Raw genomic sequence first — 26,502 nt, 5'->3', positions numbered from 1 at the left:
TGGAAGACAGTATAGAGATTCCTCAGAAATCTGAAAATAGATCTATATTATGATGTAATCATCTGACTTCTGGGAATTTACTCAAATGAAATGAAATCAGCATATTAAAGAGTTATCTGTACCCCCATGTTTATTGCTGCTAAATTCACAATAGCTAAGATGTATAATCAGCTCAGATTTCCATCAACTTATGCCCAGATAAAGAAAATGTGGTATATATACTATGGAGTACTATTCAGCCATAAAAAAGAAATCCTTTCTCTTGTAATAAACTGGTTGCAACTGGAAACCATTATATTTAGTGAAATAAACCACTCCCCAAAAGACAAATACTATATGTTTTCCATGATCTGTGGCAACTACTAGAATACAAAAAAGTAATGTATAAAAGCAAAATCAACATTTTAAGAATTGATGATTGTTTATAGCCCCTGTCTCTACTGTTTATTTATTTACTTTTTTTTCTTTTTACTATTTGTTGAATTCTTTACTTAGTGGAGGGTTAAGCTTATGGTTATAAAATAAACTGAAAATAGGGGGCTGGCAATGTGGCATAGCAGGTAAAGCCACAGCCTGCAGTGCCAGCATCCCATATGGGCACTGGTTCAAGTCTTGGCTGCTCCACTTTTGATCCAGCTCTCTGCTATGGGCTGGGAAAGCAGTAGAAGATGGCCCAAGTCCTTAGGCCCCTACATAGGCGTGGGAGACCCAGAGAGGTCTCCTGGCTCCTGGTTTCAGATTGGCACAGCTCCAGCCGTTGCAGGATCTGGGGAGTGAATCAGCAGATGGAGGAGCTCTCTCTCTCTCTCTCTCTTTCTCTCTCTGCTTCTGCTCTCTGTATCTCTGCATTTCAAATAAATAAATAAATCTTTAAAAAATATACTGAAAATGTGTCTTTGTAAAAATTAAAAGAAAGGATAATAAAGGAAGGAGGAGGGAGTGTGAGAATGAGGGTGGGAGGGAGGTTGGAGTGGGAAGTATCACTATGCTCATAATCTGTATTTATGAAATATATGAAATTTGTTCAACTTATATTAATTTTGAAAGTTGAAGAAAAATAAATAATACAAAAAAGACAAAACATATAAAAGAGAAACAAAGAGAAGTTCAGCACCTGCAAAATACAACTGGAAAAAAGAATCAATTAAACAAATTTTGAACTGTTACAAAAGTTGAACTAGAAAAATCACTGGAGAGGAATCAACAACAGATTTGATTTGGTAGAAGAAATAACCTATGAACTTGAAAACAGAGCATTTGAAATTACTCAAGTCAGAGAGAAAGAGAAAGAGAAAAAAAAAAAAAACAGAGGAAAGAAACCTTAAGGGACTTAAGAGCTTAAGAGAGCAATACGTGCATTATGAGAATCCTGGAGGGAGATGGAGAATGAAACTGAGAATGTATGTGAAGAAATAATGGCCCAGAGCTTTCCAAATCTGAACAAGGAAATCAGCATCCAAATTCAGGAAACTCAAAGGACTCAACTATAAAACACAAACACTTACCAAGACACATTATAACTAAACTGCCAAAAGTGAGAATCTTGAAAAGGGCAAGAGAAAAGCTATTCATCATGTGTGAAGTGAATTCTCATGAGTATAAATGGATTTCCAAGAAGAAACATATGCAAGGTGCTGAAATAAATGCAAACCAAAAATAGCATACCCAGCAAAACTATCATTGAAAAAAGGAAATTGCTTCTTGGCCTTTTGTTTAATTGCAAATGAAAACAAAAGGTGAAAGAATAACTTTCTAGATAAATGAAATCCAAGGGAATTCATCACAACTAGATCTATCTTATAAAGAGATTCATCAAGTTGAAATGAAAATACACTTGAATAGCAACATGAAAGCATATAAAAATAGAATTCTGATAGAAGAAATATACGGATAATCCTGAATCCTATAGTTGGATAAATTGATTTTAAATTAGGGTTAAGGCCGGCGCCGCGGCTCACTAGGCTAATCCTCCGCCTAGCGGCGCCGGCACACCGGGTTCTAGTCCCGGTCGGGGCGCCGGATTCTGTCCCGGTTGCCCCTCTTCCAGGCCAGCCCTCTGCTGTGGCCAGGGAGTGCAGTGGAGGATGGCCCAGGTGCTTGGGCCCTGCACCCCATGGGAGACCAGGAAAAGCACCTGGCTCCTGGCTCCTGCCATTGGATCAGCGCGGTGCGCCGGCCGCAGCGCGCCGGCCGTGGCGGCCATTGGAGGGTGAACCAACGGCAAAGGAAGACCTTTCTCTCTGTCTCTTTCTCTCACTATCCACTCTGCCTGTCAAAAAAAAAAAAAAAAAAAAAAAAAAGAAAAAAAAAATTAGGGTTAGAATGTAAAAAATAAAAACATTAAAAATATAGTTTTAAAATTATGTTAATGGCCGGCGCCGTGGCTCAATAGGCTAATCCTCCGCCTAGCGGTGCCAGCACACCGGGTTCTAGTCCTGGTTGGGGCGCCGGATTCTGTCCCGGTTGCCCCTCTTCCAGGCCAGCTCTCTGCTATGGCCAGGGAGTGCAGTGGAGGATGGCCCAGGTGCTTGGGCCCTGCACCCCATGGGAGACCAGGAAAAGCACCTGGATCCTGGCTCCTGCCATCAGATCAGCGCGGTGCGCCGGCTGCAGTGGCGGCCATTGGAGGGTGAACCAACGGCAAAAGGAAGACCTTTCTCTCTCTGTCTCTCTCTCACTGTCCACTCTGCCTGTCAAAAAAAAAAAAATTATGTTAATGGATACAAAATATAGAAAGATATCATTTATAGGGGCGAGATAAAGAAATAGAGTTTTAGTATATATTAGAAGTTAAATTTTTATCAGTTTAAAGCAGATTGTTATAACATGGTTTAAGTAATACTTATGATACCACAAAGAAAATACCTAGGAAAGATGTACCCAAAACAATCATAGAGCATGCCATAATAAAAAAAAAATCAAAAGATGAAGGAAAACATTAATAAATAATAAAAATGATAATAATAAAAGGGACAAAATTATTCTGAGACAGCAGAAAACGTTCTGAAAGAACAGTAAATCTATCCCTGTAAGTAGTTACTTTAAATATAAACATATTAAAATCCTCACTCCCTTATGGGTGAGAGTTCATGTCCTGGATGCTCTACTTCCAATCCAGCTTCTTGCTAATGTGCATGGGAAAGGAGTAGAAGGTGACTCAAGTACTTGGGATCCTGCTGCCCATACTGGAGTACCAGATGAAGCTCCTAGTTTCGGCCGGGCTTACCCCTTAGTCTTTGCAGTCATTTGGGGAGTGAACCAGCAGATTTAAGATTTCTCTCTCGCTCTCTCTCTCTCTCTTACTCTCTCTCTATTTGGGTAACTCTGTCTTTTTAAATAAATAAATACCTATTTTTTGTTTTTAAGGAATAAAGCAAGGATGCCCACTCTCATCACTTCTATGCAGCAAAGAACTGGAAGTCCTAGACTGGGCAGTTGGCCAGGAGAAAGGAATAAAAAGTATCCAAATGGAAAAGGACTTTGCTATCTCTGTTTACCTGGCATCTTCTTGTATGTAGAGAACTCAAAAATTCAGGACAAAAATATCAACATCCAAAAATCAGTTACATTTCTATACTTTAACAATGAACAATCTGAAAAACAGATAAAAAAGAACACAATCCCACTTAGAGTACTATCAAAGAGAACAAAATTCTTAGGAATAAACCTGACCAAGAAGACAAAACTCTGTGCACTGAAAACTACAAAACATAGTTGAAAGAAATTATAAAGGACATTTACAAATAGAAAAGCATCCCGTTTAGTGTATTGGAAGATGTAACACTGTTAAAATGTCCACACCACACAAAGGAACCTATAAATTCGATGCAATCCTATCAAAATGATAATGACTTTTTGTAGAAATTGAAAAAAAAAATCACATACTACCATAATCAAAGCACTTTGAATCTGGGAAAATGTTGGTGAAATCAATTAATAAAATAAAGCTCAGAAAAAAATTCTTATCTGCTCAAATAATCTTTGAGAAAGTTGTCAATGGTACAAAATTGGGAAAGGACAGCCTATTCAATAATTGTTATTGAATATTGTTAAAAATAATTAAGTCATTAATAACTCCATACATAAAAAAGAACTCAAAATATATTAAAATCCTAAATGTGAGACCTGAAAGTGTAAAACTTCGATGATAACACAGGAGAGACACTTCACAGCACTGAATTTGACAATGATATCTTGGATGTGACACCAAAACCAGAGGCAACAAATGCATATATAAACAAATTTGATTACATGAGATATAAAACTATCTGCTTGTTGAAGGATACAATCAACAGAATTTAAAGGCAACTTACAGAATGAGAGAAAATAGTTTCAGACATGTTATTGATGCTAATTTTAAAAGGTTAATAGCCATATAAATAACTCCTATAATTCACTAACAAAATCAGCTAGTATGGTTAAAAATAGGTAAAGCATTTGAAAAGCTTTATCTCCAGAAGAGATATACAAATGTCCAACAAGCATCTGAAAAGATGCCTAACACCATTAACCTTTAAGAAAATGTAAATTGAAAGTACAATAAGATATTATCTTAAGCTCCTTAGGATGTCAAAAAGAAAAACTATTTTTTGGCAAGGTTGTGGTGAAATTAGAACCCTTGTGCACTGTTGGTGAGAATGTAAACTTGTGTAGCGATTATGGAAAGCAGTACAGAAATTCCTCAGAGAATTAAAAATAAAACTATGATCTAACTATCCAACTTCCAGGGACATATCTAGAAGAACTGCAAATGAGATTCTGGGGAGCCAGAACACCCATGTTCAGTGTAGCATTCTGAACAACAGTTAAGATGTGGAAACAAAATAAATATTTATCAGTAGACAAACGGGTAAATAAAATGTTGCATATCCTCATACCTATAACAGAGTATTATTCAGTCTTCAAAAAGCATGGAACTCCATCATATGCTATGACATGTGTGAAACCGGAGAACCTTTTGCTAGGTGAAATAAACCAGTCATAAAAGACAAACACTGCATGACTCTACTTACATTAGGTAGCCAAGATTCAGATTGGATACAAATCTGTTAATAGTTTAATACAAGATTAAAAAAAAATGCTAGTCTCTCCTTCTGGACCCAGAGTAGGCTTCCAATTAAACAAGAATTTGTTCCTAGTGCCATTCTCAGACCCAGAAAAGAAAAGGCAAGAACTTAGACAGAGGAGGACATCATTTGCTGAATTGGTTGTTCCTATAAATTTTATTAAGATGCTTTAACTTCTTTATGAAAATAAGATATCCCCAAAACATTGTTATTTAACCTCCCTCTGAAAGTTTTGAACAATGCAATCATTTATAAAATAGAAATAATGGGAAAAATAGCATCACTGCTTATATATTACAAATTTATACATTCTGAAGTCGTGGGAATTTCAGATTTATTAAAAGATTTAAGCAAAATAATTGAGCTTCAAAACTCAAAAATAAAATGTTTCCTTATGCCACTTATTAATTTAAAAATCATTTAAAAAAGGAATGAGTCAAAATAATGAACAATATGTTATAAACAATCTGAATATGAAATGACTGCATCTAAAGAGATATGCTCTCAGATTTTACTATATAATACTTAAAATTCTTGCCATGAAAATACCAAAACACAGTTGAATTTTAAAAAGAAAGGAAAAATATTATTTTTCTTGTTACATAAAATATTTTTCTAAATTATGACAAAATAAAGTATTCCACAAATGAGGAGCCGGGCAAAGTCATTTTAAAAAGAAACATGCAGAGTAGATGTTTGGCCTATAAGTTAAGATGTCTGCATCCCATATTGAAACATTAGTTCTGCTTCCAATTCCAGCCTCCTGGCAATACAAACCCTGGGAGACAGTAGGTGATTGCTCAAGTTTTTGGGTTCCTGCCACCTAAGTGGGAGACCTGGATAAAGTTCCAAGCTGCCAGTTTGGTCTGGTCAGTCCTGGCCATTTTGGTTATTTGGGAAAAGAACCAAGAAAATGAGTGCTCACTAGCTTGCTCTCTCCCAGTTTCTCTACCTCTCAATTTAAAAAGAAGGAAGAGGAAGAGGAGGAAGAACAAGAAGAAGAAGAGGAAGAAGGAGGAAGAGGAAGTAGAAGGAAGAAGAAGAAGGGGAAGAAGAGGAAGAAGAAGCAGGAGGAGGAGGAGAAAGAAGAAAAGAAGAAGAAAAAAGAAAGAAAAAGGGGAAAAGGGAAGGGGGAGAGGGGAAGAAGAGGAGAAGGAGAAGGAGGAGGAGAAGGAGAAGAAAACAAAAACCATGCAAATAGCTACTGTACAACTGGTAAAACAAAAACAACACAAACTTCACAACTACAAACATGATTGCAAATTAAATGCAATGACAACTTTTGTTCCTTCAGAAAATCTTTAAATAATATTAGAACTATCAGTGCTGTTAAAGATGTAATTAAATAAACTGAGGAAACAAGCCCAACCTTCCTTAAAGCAATTTGTCAACATACATTGTGATGGAAAGTGTTTATACATTTTATTTAGAAATTCCCTTTGAAGAAGTCTGTCTTCAGTGTAGAATCAATGTTGTTTGATTACAAAATTTATTGGCCAAACACTTGGAAACAACCTCAGTGAAATTTTCTTACTATTTTTGAATTGCATGAATCCCACATGAATAGTGGGATATTATACAATATTTAATGCCATGTTCAATGAATGTTTCTTGTGGTTTTGGAGTCAGATGGGTAAAATCAAGGAGTCAGCAGATGTTTCTTCAGGAGGCTAGGGGAGGATGGGCAGGGGCAGGGTTTGTTTTCTTTTTTCTGAAGTCTGCCTGAATTTCTGGGCTCACATTTCATCCTTGAATTCTTTCCACCTCTGCTTACATTGTCAAGATTCCTTCTCCACACTCTCATCCCCTCGCCTCCCTCTACTAAGGCTCCTGTGAGCTCTTGTACATTGGGTCCACCTGGATAGTCAGGATTATAGGAAGTATCACAAGATCCTTCACTTAATCCCATCTGTAGAGTTCCTTTTACCATATTCACAGATTTGAGGATCAGGATGTGGACATCTTTAGGGAGCCACTGTTCAGATTACCATTATAAAGCAAAGAATAAAAAGAAGATGACATATGCTATGGTCTGAATGTGTGTGTCCCCTTAAATTCATCTGTGCAAACCTAACCACCAGGATGATAGTATCTGGAGGTGGGGCTGGTGGGAGATAAGGTCAGGGAGCTCAGCCCCCATGAATGAGATTGCTGTCCATATTGAAAAGGACCCATAGAGATGGAATTTCCCTCCAGCCATGCGAGGTTTCAGTAAGAAGTCTATGAGAAGGCAAGCCCTCACCAGACCCAGATCTGCTGGGGACTTGACCTTGGACTTTCAGCCTCCAGAAATATGAGGAATAAATTTCTGTTGTTTAGAAGCCGCCTGGTTTATGGTATTTTGTTAGAGTAGATCTAATGGACTGAGGTAACCCATAATCCTCATTTTCTGATAGCAAAATTGCATGTATGATATTTATCCATTTCCAATTCTTTTCAAAATGAGAATGTAAAATTATTACAGTCAATGTGATTCAAAATCAGTGCAAAAATCTTTCCTAATTCCGATCTGCATGTACAGGGGGTACAAGTTAATGAAAAGAGATACTAAAAGATAAGTCTTTTTGTATGCAAAACATTTTTTTCAATATTTGGATACTTTTTTCATAACTCACATTTTCCTTGAACTCTTTGAAGATTCCTTATATCATCTTAACAGTTATAAAGGCAAAATTTTCAAAATGATGTTTTTCAATATTGTTGAATACTGACTCTAAAAATTCACTTGATATTATGCACATGACTAGGTAACTGTTTAAATATCCAAAAAGAAAATAATAAGGACATACATGCTATCATGCAGACTCCCCCACACACTTCCTGAGATATAATAGCTTGTCCTTACTCCAAGTAATGTCTGTTCCTTATACATTATACATTATCTTCTTTTTCTAATGAATATATTTAATCTTTGTATGAAAATCAAACATTTCTTTTTCCTAACCCTTCAAATGTCAGCTTTTAAAAATTGTTTATCTTTTATAAATATAAATTTATAGTCACAGGAAATTTAGGATTCTACTCACCATCTAGCCATAGTAACTTAATATGAGCATTAATTTAACAGTGGGTATTAGATAGTTTTTAACCACTTTTTTTCACCAAAAATTATAGATAAGCATAATAAATTAGTTTTCAAAATAAATCTTTCTGGGGGCCAGCACCGTGTCTCACTTGGTTAATCCTCCGCCTGTGGTGCCGGCATCCCATATGGGCACCGGGTTCTAGTCCCGGTTGCTCCTCTTCCAGTCCAGCTCTCTGCTGTGGCCTGGGAAGGTGCTTGGGCGCCTGCACCCTCATGGGAGACCAGGAGGAAGCACCTGGTTCCTGGCTTCCGATCGGTGTAGCTCCAGCCATGGCGGACATAATGGGGGGGGGGGGTGAACCAACGGAAGGAAGACCTTTCTCTCTGTCTCTCTCCCTCACTATCTAACTCTTATCTGTCAAATAAAAAAATGAGAGATTCACTTATAAAAATAAATAAATAAATCTTGGTAAATTTTATTCTTTTAGCAGGTATCTTGAAATGATTGTAGCTAACTTGTTTCCCCCCTTTATTGAGTTTGCAGTATTTAATCAGTTTTCTACAGATTTTAATTTTAATGTTAACCTCAAATATTTATGTTCTTTCCTTTGATTTGCCAATTGAATGTCATTACTCTGAATCCTGTTAGAAATTTCATTAAAATAGTTTTCATCTGAAAGTAGTATTCAATAGCAATGTTACCAATTAAAAATATTTATTCAACAGAAAGATAAAAATTCAGTAATATTTTGCTGTTTTACATAATGTCTTATGGTACCCTACCTAAATTTGCTTATATCAATTATAATAATCTCTGCATTGTGGGTTGAAGCAGTGGTGTGCCCATTGCTCTCTGCCTCTGGGTGTTTGATAACTGTGCCAAGCCAGCCTGCTCTGAGATTTCTGTATCTCTTGGGTGAAAGTAATAGAAAAAGCAGTGGTACTCACTTGAGTATCACCAGAATTATGCAACTCATGGAGTAGATCTTGTTCACAGTTAAACCTTTTCTTTCATTTCTCTTCTATTGTTCTTGAGCCCTGATAACAAAGTAGTCAAAAGGTTATGTATTGATTTTCACTCTAATCTCAGTGAAGCTGATTATGCTACTTCAGTGCCTGTGTGGTTTGGCCTTGCATTGGCAGCATTTAAATGGCACTCCCCAAGTTTCATTTGCAATTTCTACCTGAGAGCTTGTTGCTTTGACAGACAGGGGTCCCCATCAAGTCCCAATCAAAAATATAAATAATTAACCCCTGGCTATTCACAGTGAGAATTTACAGTGAATTCCGTTTACCTAATAACACTATGGAAAGTATACTTTATTTCGTATGTACTATTTCTATGTTATTGGTCTTGGGAATTTTCATCCTTTACCATCTTTGACTTGGAAAAAATATTTTAAAAACTTTTGACTGATGAAACACTGAATTAACTTCATTTTATGTGCCAAGTAAATCCTTTCTTCTAATTTGAAGTACTTACTTTGATGTGAAAATTTGAAATCATGGTGAGGACTTGCTATTATGTTGGTTTTCCTACACTTGATTTTCTTATAAAAATTTAACCAGCATATGGTACTTTGTTCCTAAGATTTCATATGTATGTATCACCATCTCTGGTCTTTCCACTCATCTTTTTGTGAACTCTACTAGCCTTCACTACTCCTTCTGCCGTGCACTTAAGGCCCTTGGAATTGCTTCTAATCCTCAGTATAGGACTCAAGCTTCTAGAACAAAATTTGATGTGGGTGCTTCATCAATCAATACTCAATCACTATCAAACCCTTCACCCAATCCCTCATTTGGCAAAATTTCCCATAGCATTGAAAGTATATTGAGATCCATAACATATTTGTAAATTATAAGTAATCTCAAATGTATAAGCAAATTTTAATATTTTTGAAAACAACATAACCAAGTTTAATTCTTCTGGGTATTGCATAACATTTCTATTTACTACTAAAAATAAATTTCTACTGTCAAACTTTTAAACGTTAGATTTTTACAGTACTAACTGGAGAATAGAAACAGAACCCAGTTGTATTTACTTTTTACATTTAATGACCAAGAATGAGATGCAATGCTGTATAACCATTTATTATGAACATGGACACATAGATTTACTTTTGTAATTGTTTCCTGTGAAAAAGTTGTTGGCTTTTTTCAGCCTACGGCAATTGTCTCTGATCTTTTCTGAATACTTCAATACATTTATAAATAGACTAAATTATGAGGCAGATGTTTGTTTATTTATTCAAAAGATACATGGATAAGTGGCTAGATATTTCAAGGTGAAAGACTCCGTTGTTTGATGTGTGTTCTCTGCAGTAGTATAGATAGCTACTTAAAAACTGTGTTATTGGCTTTTAATTGTAAAAAAAATTATTTTAAAATTTTAATTGTAAACATATTACATCTAAAAATTCTAGGGAGAAAAATGTTTCCATCACCTCAAATATTATTTTTATAATGTAGATAATAAGAAAATAATTTAGCTTGAAACAAAATGCCTGAAACTACTTTGCTTTTCCTAAATTTAATTAAATGATAGTGATTCTTTTAAATGATAAACAATAGTGGACAGCAGTTTTATTGTATTGTACTGTTTTATTGTATTGTACTGTTCACTTTTATTAATCCATAATTCCACATTAAAATTCACACTAAAAATGTGATTTATTGGGGCTGTGCTGTGGTGCAGGAGTTTAAGCTGCCACTTGGGATACCTTCATCCTCTATTGGAATACTGGATGTCCCAAATACTCCACTTCTCATTCAGCTTCCTGCTAACACACCTGCAAAGGCAGCAGATAATGGTCCAAGTACTTGGGCACCTGCCACCCACGTGGGAGACCTGGATGGCGTTCTGGGCTACAGCCTGGCCCAGTCCTGGCTGTTGTGGCCACTTGGGGAGTGAATTAGAATGTGGAAGATCTCTTTCTCTGTGTCTCTCCTTCTCTCATTGTCACTCTTTCCTTGACACATAAATAAATAAATATTTTTAAAACGTGATTCATTTCAATAGTATATTTTTAATTGGCTAATGCTAAAAACTTGAAAATATTTCAAATCATTACTTAACAGATTCAGCCTTAATTTTATAGTAATTGATTCAAATCAGTTCTGGAGTCAAGAAAGGAGTATTTTCAAATTGAAAATATCTAATATCTCGGTATTAGATCAACTTACATAATTATGTTTACATCATTCAAATTAATCACTAGGTTTTTAATACCTGCATTTCCATTTTAATAGCTATATTTTAAATACAAAAGAGGTTCTTTTAAGTATATTAAATTAGATTCTAATAATCACAACTATTCTTTTTTATAAAATCTGATCATGCACAAAGGAAGAAGAAATGTAAGGCAGACTACCAGATAAGATGGCATGATGAAGGCATGAGACAGGTCATAGCCTCTAGTAGAGCTCTCTTATCAAAGAATAGATGCACATAAGTGAGAAAATGAAGAGGTTCAGTGATATCCAAAGTATCCCATACCATATAAGTACAAGGATATTTACAGTTAGTGTAGGACTCTGTAGGGTTCTTTATATGATCCTAATGTAAAAACAAAAATGTTTTGAGAGAAAAAGAGAAACTATTCCAAAGGACATAGAAAACAAAGCATGCTAGGATGAAATTCTGAGAAGAGTACTGATAATTTACAATGATAGTTTTAAAGTATATCAACAGCTACAATAAATATTTCCTCCTGCATACATTTTATCAGATCAACAGAACAGACTCTGGTTAGTAATGGCTGTGGCATTTAGATTTTGATGTAAAATGTTTATTCAATAAACAATAATGACATGATTATCTAGTCATCTGAAAATAATACAACTAAACCTATATTTGTGAGTACCAATCTAATCACCTATACACACTAAAGAAGTCTCAACGGATCAAACATTTTTTGAAACTGTAAAAATAGTAGAACAAAATACTTAAAAGTAAAAAATAAAAGTGGGAAAGAGGCAGATCACAAAACTCATAGATGACAAATTTAAAGATATTATTTTAAAAATTTATTTGCGGGGCCGGCGCTATGGCTCACTTGGCTAATCCTCTGCCTGTGGCGCCGACATCCCGTATGGGCACCGGTTCTAGTCCTGGTTGCTCCTCTTCCAGTCCAACTCTCTGCTGTGGCCCAGGAAGGCAGTGGAGGATGGTCCAAATGCTTGGGCCCCTGCACTGCATGGGAAACCAGGAAGAAGCACCTGTCTCCTGGCTTCAGACTGGCACAGCACCGGCCGTGGCAGCCATTTAGGGAGTGAACCAACGGAAGAAGGACCTTTCTCTCTGTCTCTCTCTCTCACTGTCTATAATTCTGCCTGTCAAATTAAAAAAAAGAATTATTTGCTGGGTAGGCATTTAGTGTATTGATTAAGATGTCTGTTAAGATGCCCACATCCTACACTGAAGCACCTGGGTCGATACCTGGACCTGATTCCTGACTCTAGATTACTGCCAATACAGATCCTGGGAGGCAGCAGTGACAGTTCAAATAATTGAGTCCTCCTTCTTACCTGGGAATACTAGATTAAGCTTCTGGCTCCCAAGTTTGGCCTGGTCCATCCAGTCCTGGCAATTGAAGGCATTTGGTGAATGAATTAGCAGATAGTAACTCTCCCCCAAGCCCTGCCACTTTTTCTTTATTTTCTCTCAAACAAAATAGTTACAAATAATTTATTAATTAGAAGATTTAAAGGGTTAAAAATCAAACAGCAATCTTGGAAAATGCATTATATATGATAAAAAATGGGTTAAAATTTTCAAGAGTCCTTATGAAAAGACCAATTTCTCTATGGAAGAGCAGAAGAAAAGACTGATAGATCTGACATGATAGAGAAAACCAGACCCAACTGTCTTATAACTAGGCAGTTGAAATGTGAATTCTGGAGAAATATTATATATACATGTTCAGCCATAAAATTCCACAGGACTCAAGTGTGCAAAGATTCAGATTTTCTTTCATTGTCTACTGAATTAATCCAGTCTTGATCCATGAAAACTAACAAAAGTTGACTTGCAAATTCAACACTATTTCTAGTGTGAAAGTCAATTCTATTGAGTAAATTTCTCAGCCCAGACAACTAATTTAACAATGCATTCTGATTTTAAATGATCTCAATTCAATATTAAGTCATTTCCTTTATCTATTTGCATCCCACATTGGCCTCTTAATACCAGGGGAGAGATAGGTGTGTTTAGGCATGGGATTTGAAGAGCATCAGATCTTGCCCTTTCTCCTTGCTGATCCCCAAAGATTTTTTCATTTATATTCAAGTTACCCCCTTCTTTCCTAAAAGTGGTGCCTGCCAGGACTGCCACCTCTAATACCACAAGTATTCAAACACTTCCCTTCAGATTTCCCAGGAGTCAGTAGGCTGATTTGCCTGAGTGCAGATCTGTTGCCAGTCCTTATCTGTGTAGGGAGGGATTTTCTATTTAGTGAGGGGGTTGATGTTTTCTATATTCTGTACCAGATCAAGTCTAGGTGTTCTATTCTACTTTCACACAGTTCCTGTCAGACCACTCTCTATAATGTCTATTTTTTTTTCTGGGTACATGTACAAAGAAGTTTATCATATTCTGTCTCCTAATTGTATTATTATATTGTAGCCATTGATTGTGGAAATTTGGCTTGTTGTCCTTATAGATCTGAATGGTTTTTGAAAGCTCTCTAGAGAAACTTGGATTCCAGCAGCCATTGCTATGCAATAGAAAACCACAAGTTTGAACCACTGGATTTTGAGCTTACCACTGACAGTTAAGCCTACTTGCATTTACCTCTATGGTGTTGAAGATGCAAGGAAAAGTTCATCATTAGGCTGCTATGATTCTTTCTTGGAGAAGATTGATCTGGAACTCTTCAAGTAATCGATTATCTACAGTCTAGCAATAAAGGAATTTCAGCACTCAATGACTAGGTGTTAGATTTTGATACCCATCCACCCATCTGTGTCAATTTTCATTCTTGGTTATCCAGTCAAACCGTATATGTGTCTAAGCCTGTTGAGAAGCCATTCTGCTGTGAAATTCTTGGCCATAAATTATCACTTCCTTCTCTTTATATCATGCCAGTAGAGCTATCAATCTGCCAACTGATTTGAAGGCTAACAGATAAGAGTTGAAGAGAAGTTCAACAGAAACTAATGATGCCAAGGAATCAAGGAACTTCTAAGATGATCTCTATAATTTCTGAAGATTAAGTACAAAATATAAGAATGAAGAGTCTTGGGTACAATATGAGCTATAGTTAAGAAAGAGCAACTCTTTAGAGAAAATTCTACCTAAGTCAATGAATTACAGGAATTGGTCAATTGAGAGCTTTTTACACTTGTCTGTAAAAGTAGGAAAGAAATATTGAAAACTTTAACTACATAGCATCAAGGCAGGGCAAAATTATTCTCAATGTCTGATTACCAAAACAGGCCTCTGTATGTATTGGTTCTGACTGGCAACGAATAGGAGATGGGTGCTGAGAGCATTTATCAGTACAGTAAAGCTTGCCTTTCATAACACACAGTCCAAACTCTCTGGACTTCTTCTAGGAGTGCAGTATCTGACCCATGCTAAGGTGCTCTGCATGAGGAAGGTCTTCTCAGATATGAGACTGGAAGATGGTCATTCATTACAGTGTGGGTTTCTTAGCTAGAGCTCTGGGCGCTGCAAGAACGGTTTGGATTAAAGTGTGGAACAGGGCAGTGCAGGAGGATTCACTCAGCAGAGAAGTCTAAGTCACAGAATGACTCTTGGTGGGCTATTAATCTGCCTCTGAATCAGGACTGAATTTAGAACTGAAATTCTTAACCTCAGCAAATACTTCTTACACTTAGGGTCTATACTACCATATTTGGTGTAAAATGTTGTCTTATATTCTTACTTCATTTTCTGTGGATATGGTTCTTAGCATATCATAGAGTCGCCAAGTATTTGGTGGAATTCGTAGATGTTCATGAATGTATCATGTACTCTCTTCTCTCTGAATACAAGCGATTACTCTTAAGTACCTCATTGTTATGCTTGAATATGTCATCCAATAACACAGTTGCAGCAGCACAGTAAGGACTGACTGATAGTTTTGATCTTTAATTCACAACAGAATAACTTTTACTTAATAAACCATGTCAATGATGTTGAATTTTTTTAACCACTCAAGCATTAAACTTTACACAAATCACATATCAAAATGGAAAATTAAGCAAGTTAAGAATATGCTTCAGGCCTGGCACTGTGGCACAGGGGGCAAAGCTGTTGCCTGAAGTGCCAGCATCCCATATGGGTCCCAGCTGCTGCAATTCCAATCCAGCTCCCTGAGGTCTGGAAAAGCAGTGGAAGATGGTCCAAGTGCTTGAGCCCCTGAACCCATGTGGGAGACCAGAAGAAGCTCCAGGCTCCTGGCTTTGGATTGGCCTAGCTCTAGCCATTATGGCCATTTGGGGAGTGAACCAGTGGATTGAAGATCTCTCTCTCTCTGCCACTCTGTAACTCTGCCTTTCAAAAAAAATATGCTTCATGGGGCCAGTGGTGTGGTGAAACAGGTTCGAGTCCTGGCTGCTTTGCTTCTAATCCAGCTCCCTGCCAATGCATCCAGCAAAGCAGTGGAAGATGACCCAAAGTACTTGGGTCACTGCCACACATATAGTAGACCTGAAAAGAGTTCCTGGTGTCGGGTCTTGACCTGGCTGTTGTGGGCATTTGGAAAGTAAACCAGCCAACTGAAGACTCTCTCTCTCTCTTTCTCTATGTGTGTGTGTGTATCTTTATCTCTATCTCTATCTCTATCTCTATCTCCGCCTTATTCTGTCACTCTGCCTTTCTAATAAATACATAATTTTTTAAAGAGAATATACTTCATAACCATTCACTTTTAAATAGTCGTTTACATAGACCTGCAACACATTTTAAAAAGTAACTGAAATATATTTAGTAATAATAGAGCAAAGTGTTTCTATATTTAAAATTACATGTTTACTTGATGTACATTAGAAGACATTTAGGAAAATATGGAAAAGTTATATTATTATGAATATAATCTAGAAAGTATATAATACTATGTTTGGATATTTACAGTTTCAGACTCTGGTATGTTTCAGTTTACCTAATGTCAGTGTAAAGAGAGAACTGAGTGAGAAATGTATTATCTTCATTTTGATTCAAAATGTGTCTGAAATTTAACATCTAAATAATGCTCCAGCTAACCATGACCTCAATTTCAATAGCCAGTATGCAGAGGGAGAATTCAGTTGAACCATGCAGATCTCACTCAATCAAGGAACAATGGGAAAAAAATAACTCTTTAGAAAACCCCAAACTACTTCTTCACCAGCAGGATAGAAAATACTTTAACAAATAGAATCTTAGACCTGTGCAATCTCTTCAAACAAGACTACAGTGCAGGATTTTAAGAGAATGCAATTATATCATGCAGTTAGTTCATTAAAAAGAAAAATGTGTTGAGCAAAAAAACATAAATATTCTAAGTGAAATATGATATGGCAAATTTCCAGTTCCACTAATTTTGCATTAAAACAAGTACCATTATTATCAAAATTCAGAATTTTTGTTGTTGGTATCCTGGCACAGCAGATTAGCAGGTTAAGCCACCACCTGCAATGCTGGCATTACAGAAGGAAGGGCCCCAGCTCCATTACTGGCTGTTCTACTACCAATCCAGCTCACTGCTGCTGTGCCTGGGAAAGCAGCAGAAAATGGTCCAAGCCACTGCACCCACATGGGAGATCTGAATGAAGTTCTTGGCTCCTGGTTTCAGGTTGGAACAGCTCTAGCTGTTGAGTCATTTGGGGAGTGAGCCAGTGGATAGAAAATCAATCTCAGGGCCAGCGCTGTGGCGCAGAGGGTTAATGCCCTGGCCTGAAGCACCAGCATCCCATATGGACACCGGTTGAAGACCTAGCAGCTCCACTTCCAATCCAGCTCTCTGCTATGGCCTGGGAAAGCAATGGAGGATGGCCCAAGTCCTTGGGACCCTGCACCCATGTGGGAGACCTGGAAGAAGCTCCTGGCTCCTGGCTTGGGATTGGCGCAGCTCCGGCCGTTGCAACCAACTGGGGGGTGAACCATCAGATGGAAGACCGCTCTCTCTCTCTTCTCTCTCTCTGCATCTCCTCTCTCTGCATAACTCTGACTTTCAAATAAATAAATAAGGCTTTAAAAATAAAAAAGAAAATCAATCTCTTTCTCACCATAACTCTTTCTTATAAATAAATACATAAATCTTTAAAAAATTAGAATCTTCAGGGCTGGCACTATGGCACAGTGAGTTAAAGCCCTGGCCTGCAGTGCTGGCATTCCATATGGGTGCCAGTTCAATACCTGGTTGCTCTACTTCCAATCCAGCTCTCTGCTATTGCCTGGGAAAGCAGTAAAAGATGGCCCAAGTGCTTGGACCCCTGCATCCATGTGGTAATCTTGGAAGAAGCTCCTGGCTCCTGCCTTCAGATAGGCACAGCTCTGGCCATTGCAGCCAACTGGGGAGTGAATCAGCGGAAGGAAGACCTTTCTCTCTGTCTCTCCCTCTCACTGTCTGTAACTCTAACTCTCAAATAAATAAATCAAATCTTAAAAAAAATTAGAATTCTCACATGTATAGGTCAATGTATTAGATTTTCCAAAATTAGTGCAGTATTTATAATAGCTCTGAGCAAATCAATTTTTTTAAGTGTTATGTATTTCATTCCCTTTTTACAGATGATGAAATAAAGTTAGAGAAATAAAATAAGCTGCCTAAAGTGACTTAGTAATTAAATTGATAAGCCAAGATTCCAATCCAGAGCTGTATATACAAATTATTTCTTTAACTCTTTTAGAAGATTATTAAAATTTTCTTATTAAAAATTAAGACATTAAAACTGTACATAATTATGAGGTACACATTGTGTAATGTGTTTATTCATTTCAGTGTCTGGAAACAAAACAGAGCAAAAATGCAGCACAGTTCATTGTTAGTGAAGAGTCATTTCCTCAGGCTAACTGAAAATTTCAAATGGCAACTCATAAGCAAAGAGTAGGGGCTGAAATTATGCAGCACATTGCATGATATTATGTGGAACCAGGATAATCTCTTTCTCCTTCATTTCCTAATCCAGTTAATGGCAATGCCTTTTCTCCTTTGGTTCTGTAAAAAGTCTTGCTCCTCATTCTCCTCACTTGTTCTCTTTTCTTATCTTCTGTCCTCACCCTTCTCTCCTACCTTCCCTTCTCCTCCCCTCCTCCACACTACTATCCTCTGCCCTCCTCTACTTTACTTCCGTCTTCACCCTGTCCCTCTGCCCATAACTCTGTCAACATTCTCCCAAAGATTTCTACCCAAGGGTCTTTCTTCATGCAGACCCACACTCTTAAAAGGATTATCTGCTCAACAGCAGTTTTGAAAATGTCATTTACATTTTTTCCCCACTAGAAATTACCATTAAAATATAAAACTCAAAGCAACTCAAGTTCACAGTTCTGCAAGTCCTTAACCTATCTTTGAATTCTGGCTTCCAGCCAGAGGCCTCTTACTCTCCAGCCTGCCTGGACTGCCTACTGTGTACACAATCCCTTGGTCCTGTGTCTGCCCCTATGGGTTGCTCTGCTTGCACCAAGCCATTCAAGCAGAACCAATGATGTAAATTCAGTTACATTCATGGCCACTGTCAGGAAATAAGTTCAGCAGTCAGATATAGAATAACTTACCTTTGTTCAATTATCACAGCAATTGAAATGAGAAACTAACCCCACCTGCAAAAAAAAAAGGGGGGGAGTGGAAGAACTACATAAATTTTTCAATGTGTGTACTACGTGCCAGTCATTGTCCACTAGGAATGTAAGTATGATGGAGTTTAGTAGAGAAAAGAAAGATTTAAACTTTTTTTTTTTTTCGTAGACATTCTTAGTAGAAGTAACCAATGTCTGTTTATCAGTCAGGAAATAAACTCTTTGGAAGAAATGGCACAGTGTTGTTCATACATATGTGGGAGCCTGTAAGCAAGAGAAAGAAGGATCTAGTCACAGAGCTGAGAGTTCAACACACTGGGGCCTATTCAACAGGGCAATCAGACCTGAGAAATGAGTCAGGACTGCAGATAGCTCCAGGGCTTCGGATTTTAGAACCAGTGAGAAGGCAATGAAGGACTTAAGCGTGTAAGGTGACCATTTCTATGTGTGAGGAATTTCTGACTGCCTTGAGGAAAGCTACCTATTTACCAAATATCTACAGAAGTTTAGATGATAAATAACAATGATATATTGTTTAAGCTTCACACTTACACATACATTACTTGAAACGTGCCTGAAGCCTGAAGGACATATTTAGCATAATTTCAAGATTTTTTATATATATTTTTCCAAATGCATAATTTAGAGGCAACAGGATTTATCTAGAATTAACACAGATAGGAAATAAAATTAATCTGTTTTGTTTTACTAATAATCAATGCATTTTATTAAATTGCATAATGATAATAGATAGTTAAAGATATCTTAAGAGTGATAATTACAAACAATTTAGAAGTCTTCCCAAAATTGAACAGAAGCAATGAATATGCTTCTGAGTTGGAAATGATTTGTTAAATAAAATGTTTTCTGCAAATGTCACCTTTGGTGTATGTTTATATGTAGTGTATTTAATCAAAGAGAAGATTAGAATAAATTGTTATCTAATTTACTTCCATGATATCATTGAGCTCTGTTTTCAAGACAGTCATTAGAAGTGATCTGTTCTCTCTCACACATAGGCTTCTCATTTCCTGAGAATTAATGAGTCTAATTGATCATGGCAGACTGTTGGCATTTTCTAATAATAAAGTTAGCTGTCTCTTCCCAGAAGCGGTTGCAGTCATGCTACCAGTTTGTGAAGCACAAATGAGATAACTCACTGGAAGCCTGTTATGCATTCTTCATATCCAACTTCATTGCAGAAGCTAAGTTCAAAGGTAGATCCAGGTTTGTAAAAAATCTCTAAGAAAAAGAACACAAAATAATGGACTCAACATTTGACGCAAAAAGTAAAATTCTATACCAGGTAGGAAATGTACAAACAAAAGAATTAACTGAAATGTGACCAACAGCATGAACATTACAGAGTCTAAGAGAAAAAATATATTAATTAACCCCCTGACATATCTCTAGTGTATTGTGTGTGGCTGCATACTCTGATCAGCTCTTCATGAGACAATGATTTCATGCTACCCTATTTTTTTAAGAGAAGATAAAGATCATTTCTTCTGTCTTTGTTGCTAAAAAATTATTGATAGTTGGAATTCGTAAAATACTTGCAATTTACATAGATATACTTGTTTAATTTCTGAAAGTTTGGTGCTCTGCAAACATACCAACAGTGGTAAATTATATTTTGTGAAATTTCCAAAATAAAAGAAAACTGGTGTGATTTTTTAAAACTTTACCTTCTACATTTTTAAATATTTCTTGAAGGAATTTTCATTTTGAGAAGGTGTCAAAGATACTTATTTTTCTGCTTCAAATTTTGACAAGTCTGAATTTTGAAATCTTTTTCCACAGATCGGCATCTGGTTTTGTACATTTTAAACCCTGTTACTTCCTTTTCCATTACTCCCATACTTCCACAATAGGATATAACTATATAATATTCAGACCTCCAGACTTCAATCTGTGTTGCTAAGCCAGAGCGAGGCAGCAAGTAGGCAGTAGAATTTCTCCTGATTATCAAAACACATGAATGAGTAAAAATATGAGCATAAACTTGATAGCCCAATAAGCCCAAATATTTCAAATCTCATTCAATATGATTGGGTCTGTAAAATGCCAACTGTTATCTGACATAAAATACATGTAATAAGAAAATCAGAGTGAGAAATGATTGCATTGAAAACATTTTAGTTTTTCAAGTTTATAAAACTATATGATCACATGAACACATTGTACAGCAATATTCCCAAGACTTAGTTGCCATCTACAAAATATAAAAACGTTTTAAGGAGGTCCCTCTCAATCCTGATTCCAGGATTTTCTTTGACCCTTCAAGAGATAGAAAGCCATCCCTCCACCAACAAACAAATGCAAAAAAAAGCACTCTAGCTGTATAGTGTTTCACTATCCCTCTATTGGTTTTTTTTTTTTTTTTTTCAGTCCTAATAGTGAGATCCTTTTACTGAGCCAGTTGTAGAGTTTTAGGTTCCTACATTAGCACACTAGAGCTAATGAATAGTACAAAGAAAGTTGAGCCTTCACCAATCAAAGCCCACCCACCTCTATCCAGGATCATTCCAGTAAAAGCAAATGAGACACTGTTTCTCTGTCTACCTTCCAAGAGAAGTCTCACCGAGTTTGCTTCACCTGAGCTCCTGAACTTCTTATTCTGAGTGCTGCCAGTTCCCTCAGTCATTCATTGAGACAATAAACTCCTGGATTTGCTTTGTCTAAAGTTTTTCTTTACACATGGTTTTCCCACTCTTCTTAAATTGTGTCTTCACCCACAAGCTTTTAGCATTCAACTTCTTTAATTGTGGCATGTTTGCTTCAAGGAGTCTGATGTATCATCTCATGGTTCCTTATCTTCAATGTCACTTCCTCACTGAGTCCTGTTCCAATCACCTGCCGGCATTATTTTTTTTTCTTTTGTGAGCTTCTTTATCATGACATTTACCCAAATGAGTAATCATATCTATTTACCAACAGTGTCTATTTTTTTTTTTTTTTGACAGGCAGATGGACAGTGAGAGAGAGAGAGACAGAGAGAAAGGTCTTCCTTTTGCCATTGGTTCACCCTTTAATGGCTGCTGCGGCCGGCGTGCTGGGGCCGGCGCACCGCGCTGATCCGATGGCAGGAGCCAGGTGCTTCTCCTGGTCTCCCATGGGGTGCAGGGCTCAAGTACTTGGGCCATCCTCCACTGCCTTCCCGGGCCACAGCAGAGAGCTGGCCTGGAAGAGGGGTAACCGGGACAGAATCCGGCACCCCGACCGGGACTAGAACCCGGTGTGCCGGCGCTGCAAGGTGGAGGATTAGCCTAGTGAGCTGCGGTACCGGCCCAACCAACAGTGTCTAGTTCCAAACAGTGTCTGCCATGTAAACTGGCACTAAATAATAATTTATGGTAAAACCCTTTGTAAGTAAACTTACCTATCCCTTGTTTCCCGACAAGGTGAAGTTCTTCCTAAAAGGGATTTTTAACATTAACCAAGTGCATATTTATGAGCATTATGTGATGTTTTGTTACATTTACATACTGTGTAATGTCCAATCTGTCTCCTTGTACACTTAACATTTCTTTTGGTGAAAGCATCTAAAATCCTATATTCTAGCTTTCTTTTTTAATAGAGAAAAAATATAGTAGATTAACATTATCTATAGTCACCTGTAGTGCAATAGAACTCCAGAATTTCTTAATCCTATCTATCACTAAGTACCCATTCACTAAATTTTCTCCATCATTACCCCTCCCTTCCCACCTCAGCTTCTGATGACCACAACTACACTTTTTACTTTTATGAGAAAATACAGTTTTGAGACTCCACCTATGAGTGAAATCAAGTGATATTTGCTTTTCTATACTATGAAGAGAGGGATGGAAATGGAAGCAAGTATGTTGAGTAAGACTACCCCCAGAGAATCAACAGGCAATGTTATGCCATCACAAAACACACCAAACACCGGAGTAAGGGAGAGGTTTTATTGGGGAAAACCCAACAGATCGGAGGGGTGGGGCGATGCAGGGAAAAAGGGAGAGAACGAGAGTATAAGAGAGAGAGACAGAGAGGAGAGGAGCTAGCGAGGAGAGAAGAGAGAGCGAGCAGGAGAGAGCAGAGAGCAGGAGAGAAGAGCCAAGAGTGTTCAGGAACAGGTCCTTTTAAAACTTTGCCAGGGGGTGGGCAGGGAAGTAGGAGCAGCAAATCCCATTAGGATGGGGGTGGAGCTTGATAACAAAGGTTGGGCCTTGTGGCCACCTGGCTTCCAGCAATGGCGGCAGGCGCTAGGGCCTAGGATGTAAATCAGGGTGTAGATCGTGCCATGGATAAAACTATGCCATTTTCTTAACAGGCAAGCCTATTTCATGAACGATGCCTCTTCGCTATCCCACTTCCTCCCAATCTGCTCTCCCTGGACAAGTCAAAATGAGGGGTACTCAATCACCACAAAATAACAAATCACTCTATGAACTGGAATTCCACAGTTACTTGAACCAGGGTATACTCGTATGCCAAATTATCATTAGGATAAATATCTTGGTAGATTTGATTGACAGTGATCACTCCTGATCATTTTATTAAATTTGCAATAATACTACTCGGCATTTATGAAACTGAATTTTCTGGAACACATTTATTGTATTAAAACAGGGTTTCACTGTATTGTATGAAGGAAGGAATGAGCTTGTCTATTATTGTTTTTCTATTATTTCAAAATGCATATTTATGGAGAAAATAATCAATGGGACTATGAAAGAATTTAGCTTTTCAAAAAAATGAATTTAAACTATTACTATGTTCTGATGAAAATAAAATTATTTAACTTTGTAAATAAAAATCAACTATCAAATGTTTTGAATCATCTCTTTTCTTTTAAGGATAAGATGTATAGTGTTCTGGGAATTAGGTATTTTGGGAAAAACAATGACTATTTCCATTTCTGTACACTTCCTTTCATAAAATAAAAGATGAAATTTGCATCCATTAACTCCATTGAGAGAAAAGTCTTTCTGAGACTTATCTACTTATCTGATAAGTAGACACAATCAACATTCATTCTAGCCTTACTTCTCCTTATTTACTCCCTTTTAAAGCTAAAGTCTAATCTTTCTGCACTGCCTTGCATCAAAGCAAAGCCCATCTGACACAAAATTGTACAAAAATCTCTAGAATTTCAATAAAGGGTTTGTTTCTTGATTCAGTCTTCCTCTTTTACTCATCTATTACTTTTTCTTCCATGCAAGAATGTAGTCGCAGAGACTGGAGATGCCGAAGCATTGACATTGCAACCATGAGGAAAAGACTCAGAACATCACAAGATCCGAAAATCCTTTGGATGGTAAGTCAAGGCCAATAGCTGCCCACTCCTTGGCATCTTCTTGCACAGAAATAAAATACATCCTAAATTTACTTAAGCTTCTCTTTAGTTTTATGGCACTTATAAAGTCCAACACAATCAACAAATGATACAGTGACACAAGAATATTAGATTTCAAGTATTTTTGCATTAAAAGAAACTTTTTGGTGCTGGGGCTGTGGGTAAAGCCACTGCCTGCAGTGCTGGCATCCCATATGGGTGCTGGTTTGAGTCCCGGCTGCTCCACCTCTAATCCAGCTCTCTGCTATGGCCTGGGAAAGAATATGGCCCAAGTCCTTGGGCCCCTGTACCTGCCTGGGAAACCTGGAAGAAGCTCCTGGCTCCCGGCTTCCCATCGGCTCAGCTCCGACCGTTGTGGCCATTTGGAGAGTGAACCAGTGGATGAAAGACCTCTCTCTCTCTCTCTCATTCTCTCTCTCTAACTCTGCCTCTAATTTTGCCTTTCAAATAAATAATACTTTTTAAAAAAGAAACTTTTCATTTTACTTTTTTTGAAGTACCCTCTTACTAAAAATGTGGTGATGTATTTGACTGGCTGACTTAATAGTAAAAAATAGCAAAGATTTTCTGAGTACTTATTTTGCACCGGTCACCTTCCTAGCCACTTTACACATATTAATTAACTCTCTTTTTTCTCTGTATAACTCTATTTCATGGGTGCTATACACAATTCAAAGGGCAAGAAAACTGAGGTAAAGAGAGATTCAGGTTTTTTTTAATTTATTTACAGATTTACTTATTTGAAAAGCAGAATTTAAGAGAATGGGGGGAGAAGGAGAGATTCTCCATCTACTGGTGATTATTCCACTTGGGTCACAGGGATACAAGCGCTTGGGCCTTCATCTCCTGCCTTCTCAAGCACATTAAGCAGGAAACCAGATAGAAGTAGATTAACAGAGACTCACACTGGCACCTAGACTTGGGGTAAAGGCAAAGCAAGTGGCAGGTTGATCTATCATGCCACAATGACAGCCCCCAGAGAGGTTTAGTGTTTTTAAGTAGTTTTCCCATAGTGACACAGCTTAGAAGTAACAGATGTCATTTGGACCTGTGCAGTCTGGCTCTGGCCTTTGTGACTACACCATTTTTCACTACTCTGGTTATTATGACTTAGAATCAAGAATGAAGATGGCTTTGTCACCCACACTTTAAGATAAGGTAAATAGTTAAAAAAGATCTAAGAGTTTTGAAATGTAATAAGTAGTGAAAACATATGAGCCATTTTTTTGGCATTTGATTTATTTATTTTTTTTAACTTTTATTTAATGAGTGTAAATTTCCAAGGTACAGCTTATGGATTACAATGGCTTCCCCCCCATAACGTCCCTCCCACCCGCTACCCTCCCCTTTCCCACTCCCTCTCCCCTTCCATTCACATCAAGATTCATTTTCAATTCTCTTTATATACATAAGATCAGTTTAGCATACATTAAGTAAAGATTTCACCAGTTTGCTCCCATACAGAAACATAAAGTGAAAAATACTGTTTGAGTACTAGTTAGAGCATTAAATCTCAATGTACAGCACACTAAGGACAAAGATCCTACATGAGGAGTAAGTGCACAGTGACTCCTGTTGTTGACTTAACAAATTGACACTCTTGTTTATGGCATCAGTAATCACCCTAGGCTCTTGACATGAGCTGCCAAGGCTATGGAAGCCCCCTGAGTTCACTGACTCTGATAATTTTTAGACAAGGCCATGGTCAAAGTGGAAGTTCTTTCCTCCCTTCAGAGAAAGGTACCTCCTTTGATGACCCGTTCTCACTCACGGAACTCTTTCATTTAGGCTTTTTTTTTTTTTTTTTTTTTTTTTTTTTTTCCCCAGAGTGTCTTGGCTTTCCATGCCTGAAATTTTTAACACTAACATTAGCACACAGCACTTAGTATGTGTCAGGAACTAAAATAAATCATTGACAACAAAGATTTCCCATCCCCCCTGATTAACAGCAAGCTTCCCTTTGCTGCCTAACATGCTAACAGTCCACAATGGTGATTTAACAGCTTGTTGCATGGTAACTTGTTATTGCTAAAAATCTGCTGAGCTGTCTTGTTAGGGTGCCTGATAAGCATGGAAAGAATGGGCTGCAGTCAATCTTTTAAGTGGCGCCTGAGATCAAGTCAATCTGATCGGAGAGTTCCCCTATGGTTCATTATAATGTTAAAAGATTAACAAACCTCTGATGATGTTTCAGCCACCACCTGTGATATATACAAAGAAATGAATTGTTTGTATTTACTCAAAGGACTCTCCTTTCCTCCCTCTTCTGCACCTATCCTTTAGTTTTGCCTAGTTAAGCTCCACTGATCATAACTCCATAAATTCCCAAAATGATTTCTGAACAGGGAGATTGATT

The 26,502-nt window shown here is 37.3% G+C and overlaps 1 long non-coding RNA gene across 2 annotated transcripts in view; it reads right to left on the bottom strand.

The window, feature by feature from the left end:
• The window catches only part of LOC127491646 (uncharacterized), a 153,696-nt gene that overhangs the window by 7,195 nt on the left and 119,999 nt on the right, over positions 1–26,502 (bottom strand). For both annotated transcript variants that reach the window (XR_016231718.1, XR_011387402.2), the window contains 3 exons: positions 19,981–20,062; positions 18,800–18,844; positions 12,625–12,679 (listed from right to left, as the gene is read on the bottom strand). This is a non-coding gene — a long non-coding RNA (uncharacterized LOC127491646). The remainder of the gene's footprint in view (positions 1–12,624; positions 12,680–18,799; positions 18,845–19,980; positions 20,063–26,502) is intronic.

Source organism: Oryctolagus cuniculus, chromosome 3, assembly GCF_051225735.1.
Source record: "Oryctolagus cuniculus isolate XC-2025 breed Fujian yellow rabbit chromosome 3, ASM5122573v1, whole genome shotgun sequence".
NCBI lineage: Eukaryota > Metazoa > Chordata > Mammalia > Lagomorpha > Leporidae > Oryctolagus > Oryctolagus cuniculus.
The sequence above is the reverse complement of the archived record's forward strand: the minus strand, read 5'-3'. Positions and strand labels throughout refer to the sequence as shown.